We start from the raw sequence: 25515 nt of genomic DNA on the forward strand, positions 1-25515 counted from the left end.
CCCGCCATAGATTGGCCGGTTTCCACAGATAACTCAGTGACTTCGTCATCTTCGCTGAATGTGCATCCCAGTCCAAAGAATAGTACTAATTTCTTGTTCACAAACGTCAGAAGTGTGTTGCTTCCAATCAACTTCGTCCTTTCTTCACTCACGAAATCAATTCGCTCTTCACATTTGGTATTAGTTGAAACTTGGATAGATGATTCCATTCCAGATGATAACGCTTTTCTCAGCGAATCTGGGCCGGCTTGCACCAAGCAAATAAGCCAGTCTATTTACCTCACCACCCCCCTTGCCTCATCCTTAATTCACTTTGGGCGGCCAATACACCCCTTCACTTGTCCTGAGCCTCAGTCAGCGTCGAATGTAGGTGGCCACGCCCGCCTCACTATTTTTGCGCGCAAGACCCCTTTCACCCGATGTCAGGCGGTCTTTTTGAATAAGCTCCTCGCCCATGCGGCGTATGGGCCCCGTATTCTGGCTCGCTGGCGTCGCTACACAGAGGTAATAATTACCTCACCGCAAGATGCTAACGCGCGGCAGCATACCCCACCTCCGGTGGGGAGTGCCCTGGCTTCGCACCGGGTGTTCCGAGATCCCATCCTCCATCTGAACTACCGCTCCCTTCTAGCAACTGACTCTGATCTTCAAATGACATTTGAAAAATACGGCTCCCTGCCTGATCAGAGCCTGACGATCGGTCCCTGAGGATCGGTCCCTTACGGGCTGATCCAAACATACCTCCCACCACCACGGCCATGTGCCTTCCTTACCCAATAAAGGGCTTTCAACTAATTTCCAAGTCTCTCATTCGCGGGCTAAACCCTCTCGGTTTTGAGAAAAGGAAAGATGCATAACTGGTTCACTTTGTCGGTGGGCACAACCGCGCCACCATTGCCGACTAAAAACCTTGCCAAGCTTTGAGTCCCTCAAATCAAAATGATATCGAAATGGTTTCTGGGTGCCTTTAAGCATGCCCTGATATCGCATAGAGCACGGCATTTTGCCTCCTCGAAACGCGGCCGTGATTGAACCCGCGTACTCGGGCTCAGCAGCCGAGCACTCGTAATCACCGATACGGAAAATCGATTTTCATGAAAGGAAAACTGTCTACCGAGCCGGAGTACCCGTGTTCGAACCCGACCGCGGCGGCCGCGTTTCGATGGAGGCGGAACGCAAGAGGCGCCCGTGCGCTGCGCGATGTCAGTGCACGTTAAAGATCCCCAGGTGGTCGAAATTATTCCGGAGACCTCCACTACGGCACCTCTTTCTCTCGCTCTTCTTTCACTCCTACCTTCCTCCCTTCCCTTACGGCGCGGTTCAGGTGTCCGCCGGTATATTGAGACAGATTTTATGAAAGGAAATGACACAGTAACTCACATATCGCGGTGGACACCCGAACCGCACCGTAAGGGAAAGGAGGAAGGTGGGAGTGAAAGAAGAAAAAGAGAAAGAGGTGCGGTAGAGAGGTCTCCAGGATAATTTCGACCACGTGCGGATCTTTAAATGTGCACTGACATCGGACAACACATGGGGCGCCTTTTGCATTTCGTACTCTGCAGACGCCTCACCCGCGCCGTGAGGGGAGGAAAGTGGGAGTGAAAAAAAGAAACAGAGAAAGAGGTGTCCTAGTGGAAAGCTCTGGAATAATTCCAACTAGCTGGGGATCCTTTCCTCACGGCCATGGTGCGCATGATTTGGACATGCCCACGCTATAAAGAGAGCACACGCACACTAGACTCTCCAAAGAAGATCGTCAATTAAGCTTTGGCTGCCGCCGAGTCTCAAGGAGTTACGGCTGACGCCTAGCGGGGGGAAGAGGACAAAGTCCTGCGACTCTCCGACTGACTCTGAAATAGTTTTATGCGAAGCATATTGCTAGAGCTACAACTCACGCCGTCGGCGTGGGACCCCTAGACGTCACACCACGTGACACCGTGACGTCACACCACGTGACAACGTGACGTGACACCACGTGACACCGTGACGTCACACCACGTGACATCGGATGAGAGAGGCGGCCTCCACCTCGCGCCGTCGCCGTGGGACCCCTAGCCGTCACGCCACGTGACACCGTGACGTCGTCGTGACGATGCCATCGCACAGACGCCGGAATGTCCTCGAGCGGCATTCCCACGCATTTCGAACGCGCGTTCACACTCGGTGTAGGTGAAATGCTCGCTCCACCGGGCAGGCAGACGCGGCTTCCGTGGCAATCCAGGCGCTCACCCAACGCGCGTCTCGGGGTTAGTCGGCGTTCCGCTGTAGCCATGCCGTTGTCTTCCCCCACGACGAAGGCTTCTAGTGGTTGTATTAAAATGACCAAAACCAAGGAAAGCCATGCATTACCAAGCCTAGCCACCAATATGCTTCGCATCTGACTAGGCTTAACTAAGCCTCAGCCATAATTTTTTCCACCCATTTCCTCACGGCGCGGTTGAGGTGTCCACCGAGAAGTGAGATAGTTACTGCGCCTTCCATTTTCTCAAAACCCATTTTTTAAAGCATAAAATGCTTTTAGCTCCCGTTGTCAGCAGTGTGGTGACGTCACGCCGAGACCGAGAGCCAACATCCGGGCACTGAATTCCACTCATCCGGGCACTGGATTCCACACATCCGGGAGCTGAAAAGAGAGCATCCGGGCACCGTACGAGCTTTAACGAGACTCTCTAAGCCCTCCTTCAGGACCGGCATGCAAGCGCCGGTAGCTTCGTGCCGAACGGGTGGTGGCGTTCCTCCCTTCCTGTACGGTGAGGTTCGGGTGCCCACCGATATGACAGAGAATTACTGCTCCAACTTCCTTTCCTCAAAAAGCGTTGCGTTCAAAGGGCAAGGCATCGCGCCGAACGGGAGGTGGCGTTCCTTCCTTTACGGTGCGGTTCGGGTGTCCACCGAGATGACAGAGAATTACTGCGCCATTTTCTTTCCTCAAAAAGCGTCGAGTTAAAGGGCAACGCATCGCGCCGAACGGGTGGTGGCGTTCCGTGGACTGCCTGGCAGCGCTACAACACGCTGTCGCGTTCCACTCCTAAAGGCGAAGCTTAAGCGTCATTAATTAGCAGTTAATTAGTGCTTAGTCACGAATCAGTAATTAGTCATTAATTAGTAATTTGTACTTACTTCGTCATCAATTATATGTGACGTAATCTAGTGGTGACGTCACCAGTGTCACATAGGCAAAGTGGTGCGGAAAACGCTTTCGCCAGTCCGGAGTCATCATCACGGACTCCTGGGGCGCCTGCCGCAATATTGAGCTAGCGTATATTCCAGACCATGCTTTCAAAATCCTCCACGCATGCAAATACACAGGGTTTCCGACCCATCGTACCATCGTGTGGGCTCCGGCTCATGCGGGTCCTGAGGGGAACGAGGCAGCCGACGCTGCCGCCCGCGCGCTTACTCACCGGGCATCGCCTCATCCGCAGCCAGATCCAGAATTCAATTTCAATCCGGCCACCACCTTTAGGGAGATCACTTCTCTTTATCAAACCTTTCGTGGCCTCTATCCCCTTTCCTGTAAAGGCCTCACCAGGGGGGAGGAGCGCTGGCTTCTCCGCCTCTATACCAATACTGCCAGGCAGTACTTAAGCACTTCAATTCTTCTTTCTCGGGCGCGTGCCCGCATTGTGAGGAGGAGTTTTCGGACACCTACCACATGGTGTGGGCATGCCCTTCCAATCATGCCTACCCACCCCACTGAGGACTGGGAAGCTGCCCTGCGCGGATGCTCCGAACTCCAAGCCCAACAGGCACTGGTAACTAGAGCCCGGGCCGCTGCGGAAGCTACAGGGATCCCGCACTAGGGATCCCTCCTAGTGTTTGTAAGGGGCGGGCCTTTCCGGCTCGCCCCATCGACCTCTCGCTGTAAATAGAAATAAAAGGTTTCCTCCTCCTCCTCTACGCACTTTAGACAGTTTTGAACGCGCTGCATATACATTCTTGTCAGGCCTGCGTCTCGTCGTGTCCGCGTACGCTTCTGCATCGTCCTGCATTTCAATGCCGCCACCGTCACAGCAATGGAGCCTGATGAAAGGAGAGGTAAGCGTCTTGCGGAAAGTGATCGCTTTGCAAGTGATACGCCACAGCAAAAGACTGCTCGCCCCTGCCGACAACGCCATGATTATGCGGCCGCGTTACGCCCGTAAACATTTCATGTTTACTCTACTCTCGGTTACGGGAAAGGCAGACATTTTTTTGGTCTTTCGGGCATAAAAAAAAGTAATGTCAGAAGTGGGATTCGAACCCACGCCCGGAAGACCGGACTGCGACCTGAACGCAGCGCCTTGGACCGCTCGGCCGTCCTGACAGATTTTTTTTTCTTTATTACATGGAAGAACTTCCGTAAAAAGGGGGAAAACTTCAATCAAACTGGTTCGCGTCTCAAGTTATCAGGCTGCTTAATAGGAGCCCGCCATAGCCCTAACTCAACACTGCATCCCCATCAAAACATCAAAATTCAGGGAGGCACACACATGCATCTAGGCACGGCAGCCAGCTTGGAGGTTCTTCGCGCGCAGCATATACACTCCTCACCAATGAATGAATGAAAAACTTTATTGTACAACAAGTGTTCTTTATCGAAGAGTAGGTGGAGCCCTCAGTCCAGGGCCCCAGCGGCCTTTGCAGTCTTGCAAGCCCTGTCGATCAGCTTGAGCTGCTCTTCAGGCTTCGAGCTGGACAGCGCAGCCTCCCACTGCTCCGGTGTTGGTGTGTTGTTTATCGGCACTGCCTGCATTTTCTGAAAGGCCCATGTAACGTGGTAAAGCGTTGGGTGTTCACCGCATAGCGGGCATTTGTTGGCATATGTGGAAGGATAAATTTTGCTGAGTAAACTCAGATTGGGGTATGTATTAGTCTGCAGTTGTCTCCAGGCAACCGACTGCTCTCTACTAAGGTCTTTGTGGGGAGGAGGGTAGGCCCTACGGAGGGCTCGTTGGTGTTCTAAGATGGCTCTATACCGTCTAGTGACTGCGTCCAGTTCCCCTTCGGTGCGCGCCTCCCGGTTGGCGTATCCTCGGGCATTGGCGTCCGCACATTGGTTCCCTTTGACAGCCTCATGGCCTGGTGTCCACGTGATGAAGCATCTCGTAAAAGTGATCGTCCTCGCCTTGAGTATGTGAATGGCTGCAGTGGATATGCGTCCACTGCTGTATCTTCTGCACGCCTCTTGCGAGTCTGTAATGATGTGTGCATGGGGCTCGTCACTCTGCTGGGTGATGGCGAGTGCAATTGCTGCTTCCTCAGCCTCGAGGATGTTGTTGGTTTTTATCGAAGCGCAGTTGATTTCCCTGAGCTGGTGATCCACCCCGCTGGCTACCGAGCCGTATCGGTGTCTGTATGTTGTTGCGTCAACGTATAATACGTCTTTTGCCCCGGCGAAGCTTCTTTCGTGGAATTCAGATCTTGCCTTTCTTCTCGCCTTATGTATATCGGGATGCATGTTTTTAGGAATCGGGCTGATCTCAATGATCCTCCTGATTTCATTTGGAACGCTCTCTGTGCTATTGATTTCTTTCAAAGCGTCCCTCATGCCGAGCAACCGCAGCGTGTTTCGGCCCGTTGCGGACAGCATCAGTCTTGTTTTATGCGCGAGAAGGTGGGCCTCGATATGTTCTTGTACTGTGTTGTTTATGCCCAGTTTAAGGAATTTCTCCGTCGAAGTGTTGACCGGCAGTCCGAGAGCGCATTTGTATGCTTTTCTAAGAATTGCCTCTATCTGCTCCTTTTCTTGCTCGAGCGGTGTTTGGTAGGGGACGCCGTATAAGATCCTACTGACCACGAGGGCCTGTACTAGCCTACATGTGTCTTCCTCCTTCATACCTCTTCTTCTGTTGGAAATTCTTGCAATCATCCTGGTGATCTGTGCTGTGGTATTTGCTAGCTGTCTGATCGTGTGATCAATACGACGGTTGCTTTGGATCCACATGCCGAGGATCTTAACTTTCGATACTTCCGGAACCTTCGTTTCCTCTATGTAGATATCTATGGAGTTTTGCAGATCATACCAAAGCACACTGTTCACGAAACACAGATTTGGACGATCTTGGTGGCTCGGCATGTCTGTCCATCATACGGCTTTTCCAAAGACTGAATAGTCCCATCAACACAAACAGATCATAAGGCACAACAGAGTTTTTGCCAACAGGCAGAAATCTAATAGTGTATGGTGTAATTTCAATGTCCTTCTTAAGAGTTCGTTGTAGTATGTCCCAAAAGAACATGGCATCAGGCACAGGATGAAGCAATGATCAATTGTCTCAGGCACGTTACACAGACGGCAATTCACATTCCAGGGTACAAACATCTCCTTGTCATTAAGAAATGTCTTGACAGGCAGCGTCGCTGTGTGTAGTTTGAAAAAGAACGTTTTAGCGGCTGCCTGAATGCACATCCGCCTAACACGCTTTAGAACACTGATGTCCAAAGACCCCAGATAAGGATGCCGATACAATGGTGTAGGGAACAAAGACTCAGTGAGAGCCTGGGTCATCTGTTTTCTCGAGAGGCTATAGAGGTAATCTAAAGAGAAGCGCACAGTGAGGAAATTGAAAGTGTCAGCTACCTCCTTAAGGAGTCCCCATAAAGTCCCCTCACGAGCCTGCACAGTCGGTGCGAATAAGTAAATGAAAACTAAGCCGCCTAACGAGCACAGCTACCAGAAACGGGTGGTTTGCCGATTTGAAAAAGAAAAAACGGGAAACAAGTTGATGCACGAACAGGTGAACAAGGCCCACTCCACCACCCTCTAAGGGAAGGAACAATTAAGTTGTCACGCCTCATGGGCTCCCATTGAGAGCGCCACACGAATGTTGCAAATATTCTGTGTATTGCTTGCACATTCCTCCTCGCACAATGCAGGACTTGAAGGACATACGCAAGCTTTGCAAACAAAAATGTGTTACAGACCTGTGCCCTCGCAAACACTGAGAGTTCCTACCCACCCAAGCCTGTGTCTGCCGCCGTAGAGTTACAATTTGTGAATCCCAGTAGGCTGTACTGTTGCGAACTTGGTGCAGCGGAACGCCTAGGTACTCAAGAGGGCTACAGTCCCAACATATGCCACCGAACTGGCTTGGCAGTTCCCCAATGACCCAACCAAAAGCCTTTGGATTTCTCTAAATTAAGAGCCGCGCCTGATACATCGCAGAACTGTTTAGTCAAGTGTAAAGCCTCAAGTACACTCTTTTTATCAGAACACAAGAGGTCGACATCATCAGCGTAGGCTAAAACTTTAACTTCACATTTAGCCAGAGAGAAACCGCGGATAGCTGCGCTGTTAATTATACTGAGACAGAGGGGTTCCAGATATAGAGCAAACAACAATGGAGACAGTGGACATCCTTGACGAACAGATGCTTCTAGTTCTATTGGTTTCGTTAGCTCCTGATTAACAATTACCCTTGTATAGGAGTTCTTATAGCACAGCCTTATGCCTTTGAGCAAGACGTCACCAATATTTGCATATTCCAAGACCGCGAACAAGAAATCGTGCCGAACTTTATCAAACGCCTTCGCCAAGTCAATTTGAATCAGAGCTACCTGGCCTGTCTCATCTGATACTGTCTCTAATACTGAACGTGCATAATGGATATGTGTTTGAATACTGCGGCCTCTAATACCACAGACCTGATGCGAACCTATCAAGTCCATAATGACGAGCTGCAGACGACTGCAAAGAACCTTGGCAAAATTTTTGTAATGAACATTGCAGAGGGAAATTGGACGATATCCCTCAACAGTTTTCAACCGATTAGTATCCTTGCTTTTGGGAATTAATATTGTGTGCCCAGAATAGAAAGTGGGAGGCAGGACACCCACATCATAAGATGCTTGGAAAACTTCCATCAAAACAGGCACTAGGCAAGGCGAAAATGTTTTATAGAATTCGCTAGTAATACCATCTGGCCCAGGAGATTTCTGGCTCTGCAGGGCAGAAATGACTGATTGAATTTCATCCAAAGTGATAGGCCCCTTCACTATAGCACACTTCTCATCGTCAAGTCGAGGAAAGTTTCCGAGTAAGGAACTGTAATCGAAACGCTGATTTGGATCTTCGCAACTGCCAAACAACTTCCGATAATAGTCGAAGAAAAGCAGCAAGAATACCAGGCACATCGCTGTATGTCCAATCACCATACTGAATTTCCAATATTTCCTTCGCAAGAGCATTCTCTCTGACAGAACGCTGGTGCATTGAGATCGGTGCATCGTGAAGCCTTCTTTTCCGGTCTTGCGTGCACAAAAAAGAAGTGATGTCAGAAGTGGGATTCGAACCCACGCCCGGAAGACCGGACTGCGACCTGAACGCAGCGCCTTGGACCGCTCGGCCATCCTGACAGAACACGGGTGCGTTGAGATCGGTGCAGGGTGAAGCCTTCTTTTTCGGTCTTGCGTGCACAAAAAAGAAGTGCATGTCAGAAGTGGGATTCGAACCCACGTCCGGAAGACCGGACTGCGACCTGAACGCAGCGCCTTGGACCGCTCGGCCATCCTGACAGAACAAGGGTGCGTTGAGATCGGTGCAGGGTGAAGCCTTCTTTTCCGGTCTTGCGTGCACAAAAAAGAAGTGATGTCAGAAGTGGGATTCGAACCCACGCCCGGAAGACCGGACTGCGACCTGAACGCAGCGCCTTGGACCGCTCGGCCATCCTGACAGAACGCCGATGCACTGAGATCGGTGCAGGGTGAAGCCTTCTTTTTCGGTCTTTCAGGCATAAAAAAGAGTGATGTCAGAAGTGGGATTCGAACCCACGCCCGGAAGACCGGACTGCGACCTGAACGCAGCGCCTTGGACCGCTCGGCCATCCTGACAGAACGCCGGTGCACTGAGATCGGTGCAGGGTGAAGCCTTCCTTTTTTTCATAGCGCTGCAGCAAACCGTTTAATACCTTATAAACGATGCAAACAGCATCATGGCGCTGGGGGGTATCTGTTACAGCTGGCGTCTTCGCTTCGGCGGACGCGGTTGTTGCGACGCGCGTCTGTTCTTTCAATCTTTCCCCTCATATCTTTCTACTCTTCTCTATCCGCAGGTGGCAGCGTGGCAGCTCAGCTCGAGCCAGTCGGCAGGCCCGTGCAATTTCATTTTCTTCTTTCGGTCGCAACAACAACATGACGCTGGGATCGGACTAGTTTGAATTGCACATGTACTACTGTAAGACGTTGACAGAAAACAACCACGAACAATCGCACACAGCTTTGTGCTAGCAGAGGGCATATTTGCAGCGTCCACTATGTATGTACAATTAAATTATAGGGTTTAACGTCCCAAAGCGACACGTAGGCTATGTGGGACGCCGTAGTAGAGGGCTCCGGATTAATTTAGACCACGAAGGGTTCTTAAAGGGGTCGTGAAACGTTTTCCGAAAATTTTGAACGACGTGTGTATTTGGAATTCTGACCCTTCATTCAAAAGTATACCATGGTTCGTTTCATCGTCTGGGTTGATTGAATAGCGAAAAAAACTAAATTTCGGTTTCCCAGCGCGCGTCCCCCTCAACTCACAGCAAACGTCATTTTAAGAAGCCAATCAGAGGCTTCTGTCGTCAACACAACATGGCGGCTTAGCGAGGCCTGTTTAGCCATAGTTGACCGAGGTTACAGCACGCATATTGACTCGAATGTGGTACTGTCGTCTGCTCAAAATGGAGTCTGCTAGCTGTCAAGCTGACATATGTGCGAAAACTTGGCCGGCGCGCCGCACCAGTCGCCGCTTGCGAACGGCCGCCTACTGCAAGCAGGGACACGGAGCGGCAAGCATCTTTGCGCCGCTAGACTCATGCCAGGGCCACATCCGGTGTAACACTTTGCCACCGCACACCAGCGCCTGCGCGCTGCTTGGCTACTTAAGTTCGCACCAGAAAAGACAAAATAGCGATGTTATCAGAAAGACTGCGGGCTGTACTCGGGCGGCGACAAAGCATGCCTGCCCACGTAACGCGCTTTCGGCAACGGCGCTGGACGCGGGCGCGCCGGGCGACGAACTGCACTGCTCTCTGGCTGCCCTGGTCGTCGCTAGGCCTGTTTCACACATCGAAGCCGCGGTGGACAGCGCTTCGGAAGTAGCCTGGGTTATAATAAAATGCCTGCTTTTGGCATCGCTTTATTGTCAACAGCATCGTCTCACAACAAAAAATATGGTCATTGTTGCGGTGCGCTCGGCAGCGGAGCTATATAGCGGACGCCAGGCGCGCAAGCCGGACCGCAACGGCCGGGCAGCGGCCGCTGTGGCAAGAAATTTGCTCGTATTACAGTTGCTGCTTCTACCAGCAACTCGGCATTATTCAACGATCCTCAAAAATGATCTATTTTCCACACTTCTTGCTCCCACAGTTTATTATTTACGTGAATAAAAATCTTTAGCTCATTTTTATGACGCTAGCGGACGGGATCCAAGCTTGCCGGCCGGCCTGCAGACTCGCTGTATTTTACATTCGCACCAGAAATGACAAAACAGCCATGCTATCAGAAAGGCTGCCTGTGATGTTCGAGCAGTGGCAGCATGCCGAGCTTTCTGCAACGACGCCGCCTGCGGACGCGCCGGGCGATGAACTGCGAGGCTTGCCGGCAGCCCTGGTCGTCGCTAAGCCTATCTGGTTTTGCATCGATACTATCGATACCGCAGCTGAGCGAGGGAGCTTCGGAACTGGTCAGCGCTGTAAAAGGTACTACTCTCGTCACCCCTTTAACTGTGAACTTGTCCCATAATGAAATAAAGATATGCTCAATTTTCGCGACGCCAGCGGAGCTAGCAAATGCCAGCTATGCGAGCGGCGACCAGGCAGTAAATAAAGCGGTCATGAGATGAAATTTGCTTGTATCGCCGAATTAAATACTGCCAGCAACTCGGCATCAGCCAAAGATCCTCAAAAATGATTCATTTTTGGCATTCATCTATTCCAGGGCTTGTTATGAGCGTGAACAAATAATACTAGCGTGTTTTTCTGACGCCGGCTGCCGGCATCCAGGCTGACAGGCCGGCCCCGAGAAACGCGCCCCCGCGTCAATATGATGCTGGCGCTGTGCGCGCTTGCATTCTGCCCCTTGTGAGTGCGACGCGCCGCGTGCGGCCGTCATTGACATCGGTTGGGCGCAGGCGGCGAGCTGCTGTCAGTCGTTGTTACGCCGCTCGCAACGGCACGTCGCGCGCCCGGCAAGTAGCAGTCATGCCGAGAGCCCGTGACATCTCTGCCTGCGGGAGCCCCGACCGTGAACCTCCGAACCCGGTCGTGGACTCGAGTCTTTATCTCTATCGCAAGGGGTGGGTTGACTCGCAGCCCCGTCTGCAAATTATGCCTAACCCTCTTCACGCTTCTGGAATATATTTTTCTGCAGGAAAGAAGAGAAGCGCGGAGCCGATGTGCGCCGCGATAGCTGACTCGTTTGTATCGAGTTCATGTAAACAGAGAGTCGTCGAGATGGGCTGACCTTGCTCATCTCGATTCTCTGACTCAAACCACCGCTGTCAAGGAACACCGCCTAGATAGGTTCACGTAAACAAGGCTATATCGAGCCGCTGATACTTAAGCCAAGGAGGATGGAGAAGCAGAACCGAAACCGAAACTGGTCCCAGGTCAGTGATTGATGTATGACCACGCGCTGCAGTTTAACAGAGTGTAATTACGCGTGCAAATAATTGGAAAACATTGTTTCACTTTCTGAATTTCTCATAAAGCTATTATTTTAGGGCAAACGAAAGTTGAAGATATCCGTACGTTTCTGAAGATCTTAAAATGACGTAGTCGAGTAGTGCGTGTTCCACCCGACGGCGGCGCATGGTCGTTTCATGAGCACAAAAAGGCAGCGATTTCGAACGGGCTTTATTAAATGCAGACTCAATATTGAGTCGAAATATTTCGGAATCAGCATGTCTAATGTTTATGGAAGTAGTAAAAATTAAAACCGGGCAGCTTCATTTTCTTTTCACAACCCCTTTAATAGCCTTAAAATACTGGTTGTGGGGCTTGTAGAGAGGGCAGAACATTGTTCTATGGAATGCTCGAGCTGTGCGCTCTGGAGTGCGAAAGTGGATGTCGAAGCAGCGGCGACGAGCAAGGCGAGAAAAGACGATGCCATCCCGACAGTGTAGATGCGCGTGCTCGCTTTCAGCCCGTTCCGTAGCAGGTCTTACCGCTGGATGTCGCATGTGTTGCCCGGAACACGTCCAGGGCACCCACATCAGGCGTTTCAAACAAGAGTTTTGACCTCTGTGCGAGTGTATGCATAATGCGATCTCAAAATAGCTAAGGAGGACGTAAAGAGGTGAGGCTTTCAATGAAGTCGCCTCTTCCGTGAAAAAGAAACAAAAGCCGAAACGTCCTACAACCGACTTCCTGTTAGATCTCTGTCACTCGATGAAAGCGAACTGTGGTTGTGGTTGTGCTTTTCATTCTTATTGATGCAGATATTTAGGTATTATTTCTGTCATCCACGCTCGTAACATAAATCAGCAATGTCAAGTTTCCGATACCTCTTTACGTGGATGAGATCTTAGTAGGGAAAAAAACAAGCACCTTTCTCGCTGAAATGCCCGTTCTCTCTGTCTTGAGAGAGAGAGAAAGGAATTTTAATGAGGGAAAGGTGTAGAGGTCGGCCGGTGGTAACATGGCCCTGGCCTGCTACTCCACAGAGGGGAAAGGGAAGAGGAGGAAAAGGAAAGTGCGAATGAAGGCTGATGATGGCATAATACAATGAGTTTCATGGGTGATGTCTACACACACACACACACACACACACACACACACACACACACACACACACACACACACACACACACACACACACACACACACACACACACACACACACACACACACACACACACACACACACACACACACACACGCACGCACACACACACACACGCACACACACACACACACACACACACGCACCACACTGGCTGGCAGTCGCATCGCGGTTAGTAGACGCGCAGAAAACTCATAAAACTGGTGTCATTAACCATGTAGGTTGTGCACAGGCAGTCACAGACGAGTATCCAGACCTGTTTCACACAAAAAGTTGAACAGGGCCTTTATCACACGCCACCAATCAGAACGTCTCGTCCTGGCGCCCAGAAGAGTTTCCTCAGAGAGAGGGCGAGAGTGCAGTTGTTTCACGGTCGCCTCCAATGTTCTCCTCTCATCAGTGTAGTTCGGGCACTCGCAAAGAAGGTGTCCAATAGTCTCTGGAGTGTGGCACTGTGCGCAATTTTGGTTACTTTCGATGCCGATCTTGTGAAGATAGTGTTTGGTGTCTTGTTAGAAGAAAAACCCTCGCTCTGCGCTGATGTAACGACGCATTCCTAAAAAATTCGAACATCCTCGCTGTATTCAAGGCAAATCCACTTGGCGAATTCGCACTTTTCGGTTACATAACGTTGCCGATGCTTAAGCTTTTATATCATGTTACTGCAACGGTCCTGGAAGAATAGTAAGCGACCAAGATAAAACAGTCTCTCATTTCCTCTCCTTCCCGTTCATGGTGCGGAATTTGTCTATGCTTCAGCGGGATTCATTCACTGTTCACGTGCTGAAAGGCGCTCGCTGCACCAGAAAAAAAAAAGTGCAATCAAGGACACATGCTGCGTAACAGAAAAATATTTACTTTTCGCAAAGGTTCGCCAAATATACGCAACAGTGGAAAGGGGAGCTCTTGAAACGAATGGACATAAAAGCCGCGTACACGACTGCTAAAAGTTGTCGTCTACCTCATTAAACAGCAAGCCAAGGACGGTCATCTGACGTCAGCACTGTAGCATGTGCATTTAACACAAAAACAAGCTTGTTTCCTTGAATCCTCTCGCTCCTTTTTTTGCCGATTGGTTCAAGGTCTCTATTCTACCAAGTGCCTGCTGGGACCCGCAGCGTGCGCGATTCAAGGCCGGGCTGTAGCTTCGGTACACCATATAACATCATTATCATCACCATCAGCCTGACTACACCCACTGAAGGGCAAAGGCCTCTCCCATGTCTCTCCAATTAACCCTGTCCTTAGCCAGCTGCGGCCACTGTAACCCCGCAAACTTCTTAATCTCATCCGCCCACCTAACTTTCTGTTGCCCCCTGCTACGCTTGCCTTCTCTTGGAATCCACTCCGTTACCCTTAAGGACCAGCGGTTATCTTGCCTTCGCATGACATGCCCTGCCCAAGCCCACTTCTTCCTCTTGATTTCAACTAGGATATCATTAAAGCGCGTTTGTTCTCTCACCCACTCCGCCCGCTTCCGATCGTATCAGTTCAAATTTCATTCGGCAGAGAACTGTTTGGAACACACCCTCGTGGTTTTCAGCGGAGTTGTCTTTAGAAAAAAATCTTCGGATTTCATGACTAATGGTAATGTACTGTAATAACCCAAGGCAGATATATTCCTTTTCTATTTCATTGTCATGTGGTGCATGACCCTCTCAAGTAACGTCGTAATCTTAGTGCAGTTTAGATAAGATGTAGCAGTTACGTTTCGACAACTCAGCGAATATAGTCTAAATAATCTAAGATGCTTGACTTGCAAAAATCAGTTTAGTGGCCACTTTTGAACAAGACGCACTTCTTTAGATTCTGCAATGCAGCAAGGATGTCTTGCTTCAGTGGACGGGTTGCATCGCATCCATGGCTAGAAATCCCAACAAACGCGAGTAGCTCACAAGTCTTACCACCTCGTTTTACTACTTTTGATTAACTGTATGTGTATCTATGCAGTGCCGGCGCCAGGTTGCTTACCCCAGGGGACATTCATGGGACATTTCCCAACGAAATGTATGCAGGTAAAAGGTTAACTCAGAAATGTTTTCAAACAATAACTGCTTAGCATGTAAAGCTTTTTAGGGATGGCATCGTACATGCAGAGCATGCAGTGAGTGGGGAGGCGTGCTTATGCCAGAACGATTTGGTTGGTTATTCAAACTAAACGTGTCTCAAGATTGTCTTAGCATTCAGGTCTAACATTTATTTCGCCGAATTTATAATCTCCCGCGAGGGTGGATTCTGTGCGTCTCATCCTGCGGTTCGCGCCATACGACTTCGCTGAAACTTGGGCGAACACAGACTGTTACAGCGACATACATCAAGCGGCAAAAACAGTACACGCCGCACATCCGCTGTTTTTTGCCCTCTGCAAAAATGCATGCTGTAGGTATCTCACTTAAGTGAGGAGAAAGATCTTCACATATTTACTACCACATTGTTTAACACCACGGCTCGTTTATCACTAAAAAAATGCTTCCCGCTGCTAGGGCGTCGGCGTCAATAACATGCTATAGTGGCCGACGTCATTTGCGAGGTGGCGTTTGTCACATTCGTGGTGCAAGGGTGCCGCACGTCCACCACAGGCCTACTTCCCTTGCAGAGAACCGGGACACCGGCCGCATCATTTTTTCTTATTGTGGATCCTCCTTCCGAAGGGCCAAAAAGCGGACCTGTTGTGGCCAGTTAGGTCAAGGTGTATCCTAACTTCGTCGCCCTCGACTACCGTCACGTTCGTCGGGCGCTGTTCGCTGATGGACGGTCCAGTACTAATTCCCGACATGGTGAAGTCCGTTGAAAGAGGTCGGGCAAAAGGCGTGGTCGTCGACATCGCACCCGCCGCAGTCGTGGCCAGGGAATGTGTGGCTATGGCTTGTGCAGGCACGGGTTGAGTGGTGGAGACGCCGGGCTTTTGTGAGCCCTGCGGTAATCCTGTCGCGGTGGCGTTATCTATATGCGTTGCCGAAACAACTTCCCCGTCGCTGACCGCTGAAACTAAATCCACAGCTTGTTTCGCCTTCCTCCGAGACTTTCTGGTCTTCCCGCCATGTTTCTTGGTCCTGGAGTGCTTTGGTGGGTGGCGAGGGGCGACAGCTTCGTCCATGGTTTTCTCCACGCCCTCAGCGGCTGATGAGAGAGGGATGTCGGGATTAGATATTCCGGGCGCGACTTCCGTGGAAACCGTGGCTGCAAGTAGTGGAGGGGCCTCCTCAGCTATAGCAGGAGCTTTGGATTTGTGCTTCCTGGGGTGCTTCTTGTGTCGCTCGCTCGCATGGCGGCTAGGCGACGGAGACCGGCCTGTTGTGAAGGTCGTGCTGTGTGTCTTCTCAGCAGGAGCAGCCACCGTCGAGGGCTTTATTACAGCTCGGTCTTCAGCTTCATTGCTGCTCCCTGAGAACACATGTCCAGATGGAGACCTCTCAACTGTGTTGAGGTTGCTCTCACCCCCTGAGTCAGCGTCCAACAGTGAAGAACTTCCGGCCGGTAAAGTTGGTACTTCGGCCCCTCCAGCGGTCTTATCTTCCGTGCCTCCCACACGAGGCTGCCTGATGCCTATTTTTGTGTGAACCATTGGTGTTGCGTTGGTCGGGAGGGTGGGAATCTTAACAGGACCTTCTTGCGACCACTTGATATCCATGTAGAAAGCCTGGTCGGCTTTCATTCCTGTTGGTCTCATGGGATCCTGTCGCGGAAGAGTTGATGGGCTTGCCGCAATATCTGTTCCTTTTGCTTCTGGGAGCTCTGCTGACGTGGTCCCGGTAGCTTCCGAAGAATACTTACTGGCGGAACTTAGCTGAACTGAGCTAGCCAATTGGTAAGCCTTGTCCTGAGAAGTATCCCAGGTTTCGAGTTTGCGCCGAAGTTTTGTTTCATTGTCGGCGCCACGTTCTTGTTTGGTACCTTTACGGGATGAGCTCTGCAAAGCTTCGGCCGACTGCTGTTCTTTAGAACGCGTCGCTTTCAGTTTGTCCTTTGACCTCTTCTTGTGACTTCGGGCCTTATGCTTCCTTCTTTTAGTCTTGTCTTTCTTGGCAGCAGCTTCCGTCGGCCCAGTTGGAGCTGCGCCGTCGTCACCTGCCACAGACTTCCGTTTAAATTTCGTTGTGGTTGTTGCCATGGCGTCAGCCCCCAGCAGGCTCACTATTCCGGTAGTCGTGCACGACTCAGATGCAGTTGCAGACGGGGGCGTCAGAGCTTGTCCTTTGGTCTTTTTGAAGTCCTCTTCTGACACCTTGGGCTCCGTCTTCTCGGCCGGGTGGCCACGCAAAATTGATTTTTTTGGTGACAACAGGCCCTGTTTTTTGTTGTCTGCCAGCAGATCCTGTAAGTTCTTATCCTGATCCGACGGAGGTGATAGATCCCGGCTCCTCTTGGTCGCCTCACCCTTTTCTCGTTCAATAAAACTGCCCTTGAACTGTTCTGGAGAGGTGATCGTGATAGATTCATCGGGGTGCCTAGAGTCCATGTGGGCTCCCGCTGCCTTCACACTACAGAGGGACGACGTCTCGGAATGTATATCAGACCGGCCATGAACTTCGGGCGGTGGGGATGCACCGGGCCTTTTTTTACGACCTGAGAGCGCTCTGAACGCCCTCAGGCTGTCATTGTCCGGAAGAAGTTCTTCTGCGCTTATCATATGGGCGGTCTTGGCTGCCGCGCCCCTACCGACGTTCTCGGTGTCCGTGCTTTCCCTGGAGTCCGACGAGCCAGCCACATCTATGACGACACCACGCACCGGAGACACACATTCCATGTCCGCCAGCGGCGTGCCTGAACCACGCACTGCCGTCCCAGCACCCTTCTCTCTCTTGGGGGATAGGATAGAGCCACCGCGGCCCAGTAAGCCGCGTCGCATCGGCCCACGGCCACTGCGGCCGTCCACAAACTTCTGCCGACTCTCTCGTATCTTCTCGATGCGCTCCTGCTGCTTGCGGTTGCGCCTCATCTGCGTGTACAGGTCTCCCTGGAAGGCGAGCTCGTTCTGCTGGGACGTACTGGGCTCGGGCGAAGTGTCTCCGGGTTCGCGGTTCACCCTCGTCCAGGCCTCGTCGTCAGTGGCCACGCTCTCGTCCGTGATGTGCAGCACGGATGTCTCTTCTCCAGGTTCGGCAAAGGGGGCGGGTGCGGCTCGCGAACTGAAGCTGGAGGTGATGGCGTCCCCGATGGTCTCGGACAGCCGCCGCACGGGTCGGAAGAGGTTACTCAGGGCGCCCGAATCCCAGAGCTGGATCAGCACAGGGCCATACTTGTCGTATAACAGGGCCGGGTGAAGAGTCCAAGCCATGCCCGCCATGGTTCAGTAAATCGCTCTTTTCAGCTTCGCGCAGACCTGTTGGGACTGTGGTTGCAGAGCTAGCGTCAGGGCATTGCAATTATCATGGCAGCCGTGCGAGCAACAGCCGCGCGCCAGGTCGGATTTCTTCTTTTCTTTCGAGGCCGCTATTGATGGTGATGATTTAATGGAATATGGAGGTGTTGAGGATGAAGATGCGAATGTTTGGCTAAATATATAAATGCATCAAAAGAAGTTTAAATAAACAAAATAAACAAGCATGCTCCTGTGGACTAGCCTTGCAACATATTGCGCCTGCGTGCAACATGCAGGCACAATTCGGTAAAAAGCCATTTTCGCAGAGGGTTTTGTTATTTACTTTTGTTATCTTTGCTATTTTTGTTATTTACGGTTTGCGCGGAGGGTAAAAGCGATAGACTGCTCCGTCGCTTAGGAGCCGCTTGAAGGGCCGCTGAAACGGTTTACGCGGAGGGTAAGAAATGCGATATATTAATAAATGCTGAGTCGTCCATTATCCTACCGCTAAATATATATATATATATATATATATATATATATATATATATATATATATATATATATATATATATATATATATATATATATATATATATATATATATATATATATATATATATATAAAGAACTGATAACACCAGACATATCGGCTATTCAAAACGTCTCTCTTTTCGCTCACTTTATTCACCGGAGGAAGCCAAGAAATGAAGATTAGAGACCGAAAGCCTAGACTCTACGAGACCCCGCTCCACCCACGGTTAGTTCTTTTTCTTTTCACCGCTCTCTCCTGCGCTATGATACGGCAGTACAGGGTAGATGGAAGGAATCGACATGCCGCCGTCTCCAGCAGGACGTGTTTTGCGCCTCCTTAGCTTGCTTTGTCTATGAAACCATTTTACGTTTTTTGGCCAGCCAATGAAAGCCCTACGCGACTGACGTCGCATGGCATGATTCGCGGCAGAGACAGGCACCAATAGTCGCAGCGAGGCGTGGGAATGCGACATTTTAAACATTTTGTAAGTTATCGGGTACCTTTTTGAGGCTGGTACGCGGCATGAACGCTCGATGAGGTTTTTTTTTGTAATCGCTTTGTGTTTTCATGCACTTCACTTGCGCGCCTGACAGCAGTTTTAGTGTGCCGTGACACGTTGGTGCCTGTGTTTCTGTGTTTACACAGAAACTACGGTAGTCAAAGAAAAATTCGCATTCATCATAAGTTTAGTACACATTCCAGAATTTCCCTTAACATTGGACCAACCTAGAAGTTATGGGGCCAGTGCATGCAGTCCTACAGCTCTTAACAGGTAGCTTGAGGGTCTTCGGAATTCGTAGAGACCCCGAGTAGTGGGTGGCTGTTTACGTAATTCGTGCGATAGCTGTAGGCAGCTGTAATGAGCCGCCGGGAATTTTGGTATGCTCCCAAACATTGTATGAAATGAGAAGGTTGCACATCTTGAAAACTGATTCGCTTAGTGCTCTGAAATGTGGCCTTGGAATTACTAACCCGAGGTTTCCGAATATTGAGCCAAATGTAAGCGCCATGTTCAGTCATGAAACCAGTATCTTCATAGCGATCAGGACGGAAGCTCCCATAGTAATTTGAGCTTTCCAATTCTGTCACGGCATATAGAATGCGTAACCTATAACATATATAGGGCGGCACCATTAAGAAAATATTTGGTATTCTACAAACAATACAATACAAACAGCGAAAACCAATGAGATTTCATTGCACATTTTCACTCGTCGAAAGGAAACCCATGAGCAGAATAGCGCATGCGCCACGCCTACCAGCGCACGACACCCGGCGACGAGCGCGTTACGTGCTCTTTTAAGGCGAGGTCTAACCGGCTCGCCAAGTTTGTGTGAAGTGTGACCTTGAAGGCGACTTTGGCAAACCCTAGCATAGCACGGTGTACATTGCCACCATTGTGGGGATGATCTTTGACCTGGAGTACCAATGCGGAGCACTAGGCGTCGCTCCCAGTCAAACGTTCGTTTGACGTCATCCGTTATATGACGTAGACATGTAAGGAGCTGCGCCTGTCCGGATACGCCAGTCTATACGCAACGATGAAGAGCGAGCCGGGACCGTCTAACGTATCTCAGAAGGAGTTGTGCCGATTACGCCGCGTTGATGTACAGCGGGAAAGAAGACGGCGTCAACGTGATTCTATTGATCCCGAAGACGTGGCTAAACGCAATGAAGAGCTTGGGGATAAGGAACGGAAGCATCAGACCGCGTTAGCGGCTGAAACACCGGAACAGCGAGCCGCTCCCGTTGAGTAACAGCAACATCGTAAACGAAACTTACAGCAAACAAAAAGAGAAACTATCAGATAAACCAATAGCCAAACCATGCTTTCGCACGTCTAACTCGGTTTAACCTCAGTTGAAACCCTGCTAACTTTTACGCGCAGCTGCCTCATACAGTCTGACCGTGAAGGGTCAACAGGACACGTCTAAGCTCTTTCTGGTGCCCACCTCAGTTGGCAACATTTTAGAGAGCAAAACGCTGTTGTAACAGAGAAGAAAACCTATTTTTTTAAAATTACTAACAGCCTTGGGTGAAACATCTTGTACAACCGCTACTAGGTTTCTAAAATGGACGCTATCAAAACTATTTGCTTAATCTCTACGGTCTCTCTCTCCTTAGTATTAGCATCTTCTACACAGTCATTTCAGCAGTGAAAATTTGGCAGCACTGAGGAATAAAAAGCATGATACGTTGCTACCGCGAAATAATGCATGAAAACGGATGCACCATGGAGAGGAGATATCGGAATGTCTAGCTGTAGATTTATAAACGTATTTACTTTATTTAGTGTCTTACAACAAATAATGCTTAGTTCTGAAATATTTTAGTCATATTTTTACGTTCCTTGCATTATTCGTAGGTAATTTATTTTCCCTGGTTGCTTTTCTATAATTCATGCCGCATTAATAGTAGCCCATGTGGTGCACGTCGTTTCCTCGATTCGACCAGCTTGAGTTCTGTCACTAGCTCCCGCAAGACCTTTATTCACGAGGCGCTTCACAAATGACTGTTCACTCGTATCTTCCGCTTGAGGCTCGCAGAAACCGGCTAGTACATGCGTTCACCTGTTACCTGCAAGACTATTTCCCTCCACCCCGTTACAGCAGACGGCAACAATCTAATACGCAGATACGAAATAGAAGAAGAGCAGAGCTGGCGCTGTACTGGTGCTGGATTTTTAGCACTGGAATCACCGCTTTGTACTCGTAAAACTTTACAGGTTGCGTGCAGGAGAGATTCTCCATAGGGACGGCCGTTCTGTTGAGCATGATGCCAGCGCTGCCTGCAGATGGGTCATCGGCCTGGCGAACGAGTAGGCCGGAGGCATACAGCTTCATGACGACGGCTATCCTCTTGGCTGGGTTTGGTGCAATAACAGTGGCTATGGGCGTTTGGCCCTCAAGCAACTTCACCCTGTCGGAAGAGAAAAGGCTGTCTTCGAAGTTATCAGTGGTTTCATGGACGTTGTTTGGTTTTTTCTTGACAGAAAAACTACAAAGCGGCTGCAGAAACCCGCGTTAAGGGTAGGGCGACGGAAAAGAACAAGGTTAAGAAAAAGATAACAGCGATGAAGACGTTGTGAAACATTCAGCGTCCGTCAAACGCTGCGAATCTGCGATAACAGCTATTCTGGCGCGGCAGCCTGATATCAATGCCTAAATGGTTGTGCGAACATGTTTTGCGATTCAAAGAGGTGGCAAATGCATGGAAGCGCGTTCTACGAGTTCGAGTAAGCTTGGAAGGAGTGCAAGGCGAGGAGTGCCTGGTAGGGACATGCTCGTATCATATGCGAAGCGAGCGTGGACCGTTTCGTACGAGCCTAGAATAGACAAGAAATAAAGGCTGCAAAATATGCAGCGAGACCCGGCCCTATCGTACGGCCACTGAATTCCTAGAGGCGGTACGCATGACGGCCTAATGCCGCCTGAGCAGCACCCTATGGGCTGTCAGTGCTAGCCATTACGACCATCATCATCCTCATTCAATCACCCTTGTAGCCGAAAAGGGCCGCTGAGGGTCTACACGCTCTCATCACCTAGAGCGATCTCACCCGCCATCACCACAATCAGCTGATAACTACTATTTTGTCGTGCTGCATGGTACTAACGTCACCTGTTTCTTTTTTTTCTTTCTTTGAGAAGACTTTTTGTACTAAAATAAATGGTGAACAAGCAGCTACTCAGGCCTTTCACATCTCCCTGTTATTTCTACCACTGCTTACGTTCGAGTCGGAAAGTTCATGTACGATGTGTGGCAGCCAAGCAAAGGCTGCTGCCAGGTTCATGATTCTTGCAATGCTGCTATTTCCTTGATTCCGATATTCCGCCGTTTTCGCCATGTGACCGAGTCCATAGTCTGCCGAGGTTAATTTAACATCTTTGGCTCATATCACTCAGTGAACAAATTTCCCCCTTCACACTGAGCATAGCGTATGTGACACGATTTAAGCTCCATATAAAACTGGAGAGCAGACATGGAGCAAGCACGGAACGAAAACAGACGCACGTCCGGTTTGTGCAGTCATGCAAGTACGGATGGAGGAAACGGTACAAACAATAAGAAGAAATAAAGAGAGGAGATGGTGGATGTAGCCCGCACACAAAAGCATGTACAGTCTTTGTCAAAAGTAACCAGGCTGTATACTTCCTTCTCATGAGTATAACAGTGCCCCCACGGCTTCCCTAAAGATAAAAAAGTTCTTTGAAGGTGAGAACAGGGGTTCTTCTTACCGTACAGAGATTTGGAGCTTGAGGGCTGTCATAATAGCTTTAACATACGACTAAGAAAAACTAGCAGCCTGGTTACTTTCGACAAAGGCTGTACATAAGTACACGGACCTTTAGCGGTCTCTTAGACTGGCAGCAAGTGGCTGTCAGTTCATGCACACTTGAGCATATCCGCGGTACAATGAAGCGTCCGCAGTCAAGGCTGTTCATGTTATTGCGAAACGTGCACTTACTCGCTTCGCGCTTTCCATTCACCGTAGAACAGTATGTAGCCTCCCGAACGAATTTTGATGTTCTTGTGATTGAACTGGCAAGTTCGAGCTATTCCAGAAGCCTACGGAAGGAGCCAGAAAAAGGCCCATTAGATGACAACAATCGTCGAAGTGGTCCAGCAAACCTTCCGTATCTAATCTCCCCACCAGACCTCCCCCCACCACAGCTGCGCTCTCTTTCTATGGGAATCTGCTGTGTTATTCTAACGGATCATAGATTAGGTGTCCTGCATGCTACGCATCCCACCCGGGTCAACGTCCTTTGCTTCATGTCCACGTCGCTAACATAGCGCCATTCAGGCATCTCGAATAAGCACTTGAGCGAGATAAAGCGTGGCGCTAGTGTGTGTGATGTCGTGGCCGAAGCTGTCGTGTCTCTGAGAAACCAAATCCTTGCACATAAACGCTAGTGTAAGGATTCACTTCTCAAGGGCCATACTTCGTGGCAGGGTACACTCTGTCCCACAGGCTAGCAGAGAGTGCATTCAAAGCTGCATCTGACGTCAGTAAATGATAGTCCGAATGCGCAAAGCACCTGGAAAGTACGAACGGCACTTAGAGCTCAAGCGTGTGACCATAACAGACACGCCTTTACAGTGCAACCATTCTAGCGTGGTAAAATTGTTGGTAACTCGACTCCATATTGTCTCGTGCTAGCACTAGCTACCCCATAAGTGTCATCAGACTGTGACAAAAAAATTGGCGGGGGCTTAGCTTTGGTTAAGCCTGGTAGGTTGCGAAAGCATATGTTTTATACTGCATACAGAGCGCCTCTAGCGGGAGGAGCGCGGCGAGCCGTGTCTACCGGCCGCCGCTGCGCGACGACTCGACTGGTTAGCCCATCTCTCACCCTGGTATGACGTCAGAAGTCATTCTAAAGGTCAAATGTGGCTACTGGCCGCCGCTACGCGAAAGGCCGTTCATTAGCGTAGTATTGCTTTCGCAATAATAAGCTGCTTGGCGGGACAAGGTACTATTCGCCGATGATAGCCACGGCTATTGAGTAAACTCTGGCAGCGTCAACGGCGCAGACTTACCGTCATCGATGCCACAGGGTCGTCCATGGTGAAGTGAGTCTCGAGAAAGATAAATGGTGCGTTCCCCTTCGGTGGTGCCCGGAAGACGGTGTGCTCTTCCGAGTACTTCTTGATGGTGTCCGATGTTGCGAGGAGCTTATTGTCAATGTAAACCTGCGGAGCGTTGACCCTTGTTTGTGAAGAGAGTAGGTCTTCTTAACGATGATGATGTTCGAGAAGAATCACGAAGAAAAATTGAACAGTTCTGGCCGACAATTACATGCTTCAGCCTCGCTGCTCGGAAGCCTGTTTCTTTCGGTTTCTGTCCGTTACCATTTTCGGGATCGGGTGACTGCATTTGGCATTCTTATGCGACACACTATTAGCCCAGACGCACGTAGCGGTGCAAGGTTCTGAATAAGATCTCGATCATCTGCGGGTTCTTTATCGTGCGTTGAAATCTCATCCACCCATAACGAAGGCCATAGAAATGCATCCACCGCGGACGGTAACTGAGCCCCTGAACTTAAAGGGGTGGAGACACCAAATTTGTGGTTCGCGCGTTCTTAGTTTCAAACGTTTCTTATGGCTCCAGGAAGCATGATACACACTCAGAGATTCATATATTCACAGTGAATAATTTATTATCGCATTTTTAAGTGAACAATTTTCGGTTTCGGTTTCGGAACGCCGAGTTGGACAGTGACGTCACAGAGGGGGAAGATCAACTACTTCGCTTGGTCACGTGGGTCCACAAAAGTTGTGACGCACCTACTGCTGCATCGTCTGCTTTCTCACACACGTGCTGACCAGCGCATGAAAAAAACAACAGCATGTCTAGTACCAGCAGCTCGGATTCTGACGGATCTGAATCCAATGAGTGAGGACATCGACTTTATTTTTATCGCACGCTAATATCGCCTTCGCGGGTTCGCATGAGGATGCGAAGCACTTTGCAAAATGCCAGTAAGCATCGCTGCGCCGCTCTACCCAAGCTGCGCCCGCAACCGGTGTCACACTTCGCCGCCGTGCAGCAGTACCTGAGCGCTGCTTGGGATGGTGTACAAATATCACAAGAAAAGACAAAATCGCCTTGTTATCAGAACTGCCAGCTATACTCGAGCAGCGACAAAGCAATATGCCTGCTTATGTTGGGAGCTTTCGGCAACGGCACCGCTCGCGGGCGCTCCGGGCGACGCGAGCTCTGCTGCTGCCTGGCTGCCGTGGTCGTCGCTAGGCCTATAGCCTGTTTTGCAAGCGGCCGGTGCTTCGGAAGTCGCCTGCGCTATAATAAAAGGAATACTTTTCACAAATAGCTTTAGTGTCAACAGCATCATCTCACAATAAAATAATAGTATGGTCAGTCTCCTCGACGCCTACGGCAGCGGAGCTAGCGTGCGCCAGGCGAGCC

General features: G+C 50.1%; 1 protein-coding gene and 5 non-coding genes across 7 annotated transcripts in view; all 6 read right to left on the reverse strand.

The window, feature by feature from the left end:
• Positions 1-25515, reverse strand: part of LOC149362885 (uncharacterized protein T19C3.4-like) — a 38423-nt gene that overhangs the window by 4612 nt on the left and 8296 nt on the right. The window contains exons 3-4 of one of the 2 annotated variants that reach the window (XR_016288536.1): positions 24126-24278; positions 23050-23150 (exon numbers count right to left, since the gene is read on the reverse strand). The gene's annotated coding sequence lies outside the window, so the exon portion shown is untranslated. Of the gene's footprint in view, positions 1-23049; positions 23151-24125; positions 24279-25515 lie in introns of those variants that run through there. The other variant, XM_089569836.1, reaches the window with a different exon arrangement.
• Positions 4223-4306, reverse strand: TRNAL-CAG (transfer RNA leucine (anticodon CAG)). Its single transcript has one exon. It is a non-coding gene; the product is annotated as a tRNA-Leu (tRNA).
• Positions 8254-8337, reverse strand: TRNAL-CAG (transfer RNA leucine (anticodon CAG)). The gene has a single exon. It is a non-coding gene; the product is annotated as a tRNA-Leu (tRNA).
• TRNAL-CAG (transfer RNA leucine (anticodon CAG)) lies at positions 8413-8496 on the reverse strand. Its single transcript has one exon. It is a non-coding gene; the product is annotated as a tRNA-Leu (tRNA).
• TRNAL-CAG (transfer RNA leucine (anticodon CAG)) lies at positions 8571-8654 on the reverse strand. Its single transcript has one exon. It is a non-coding gene; the product is annotated as a tRNA-Leu (tRNA).
• On the reverse strand, positions 8728-8811 carry TRNAL-CAG (transfer RNA leucine (anticodon CAG)). Its single transcript has one exon. It is a non-coding gene; the product is annotated as a tRNA-Leu (tRNA).

Source organism: Amblyomma mixtum, chromosome 2, assembly GCF_055824585.1.
Source record: "Amblyomma mixtum isolate Tamu chromosome 2, ASM5582458v1, whole genome shotgun sequence".
NCBI lineage: Eukaryota > Metazoa > Arthropoda > Arachnida > Ixodida > Ixodidae > Amblyomma > Amblyomma mixtum.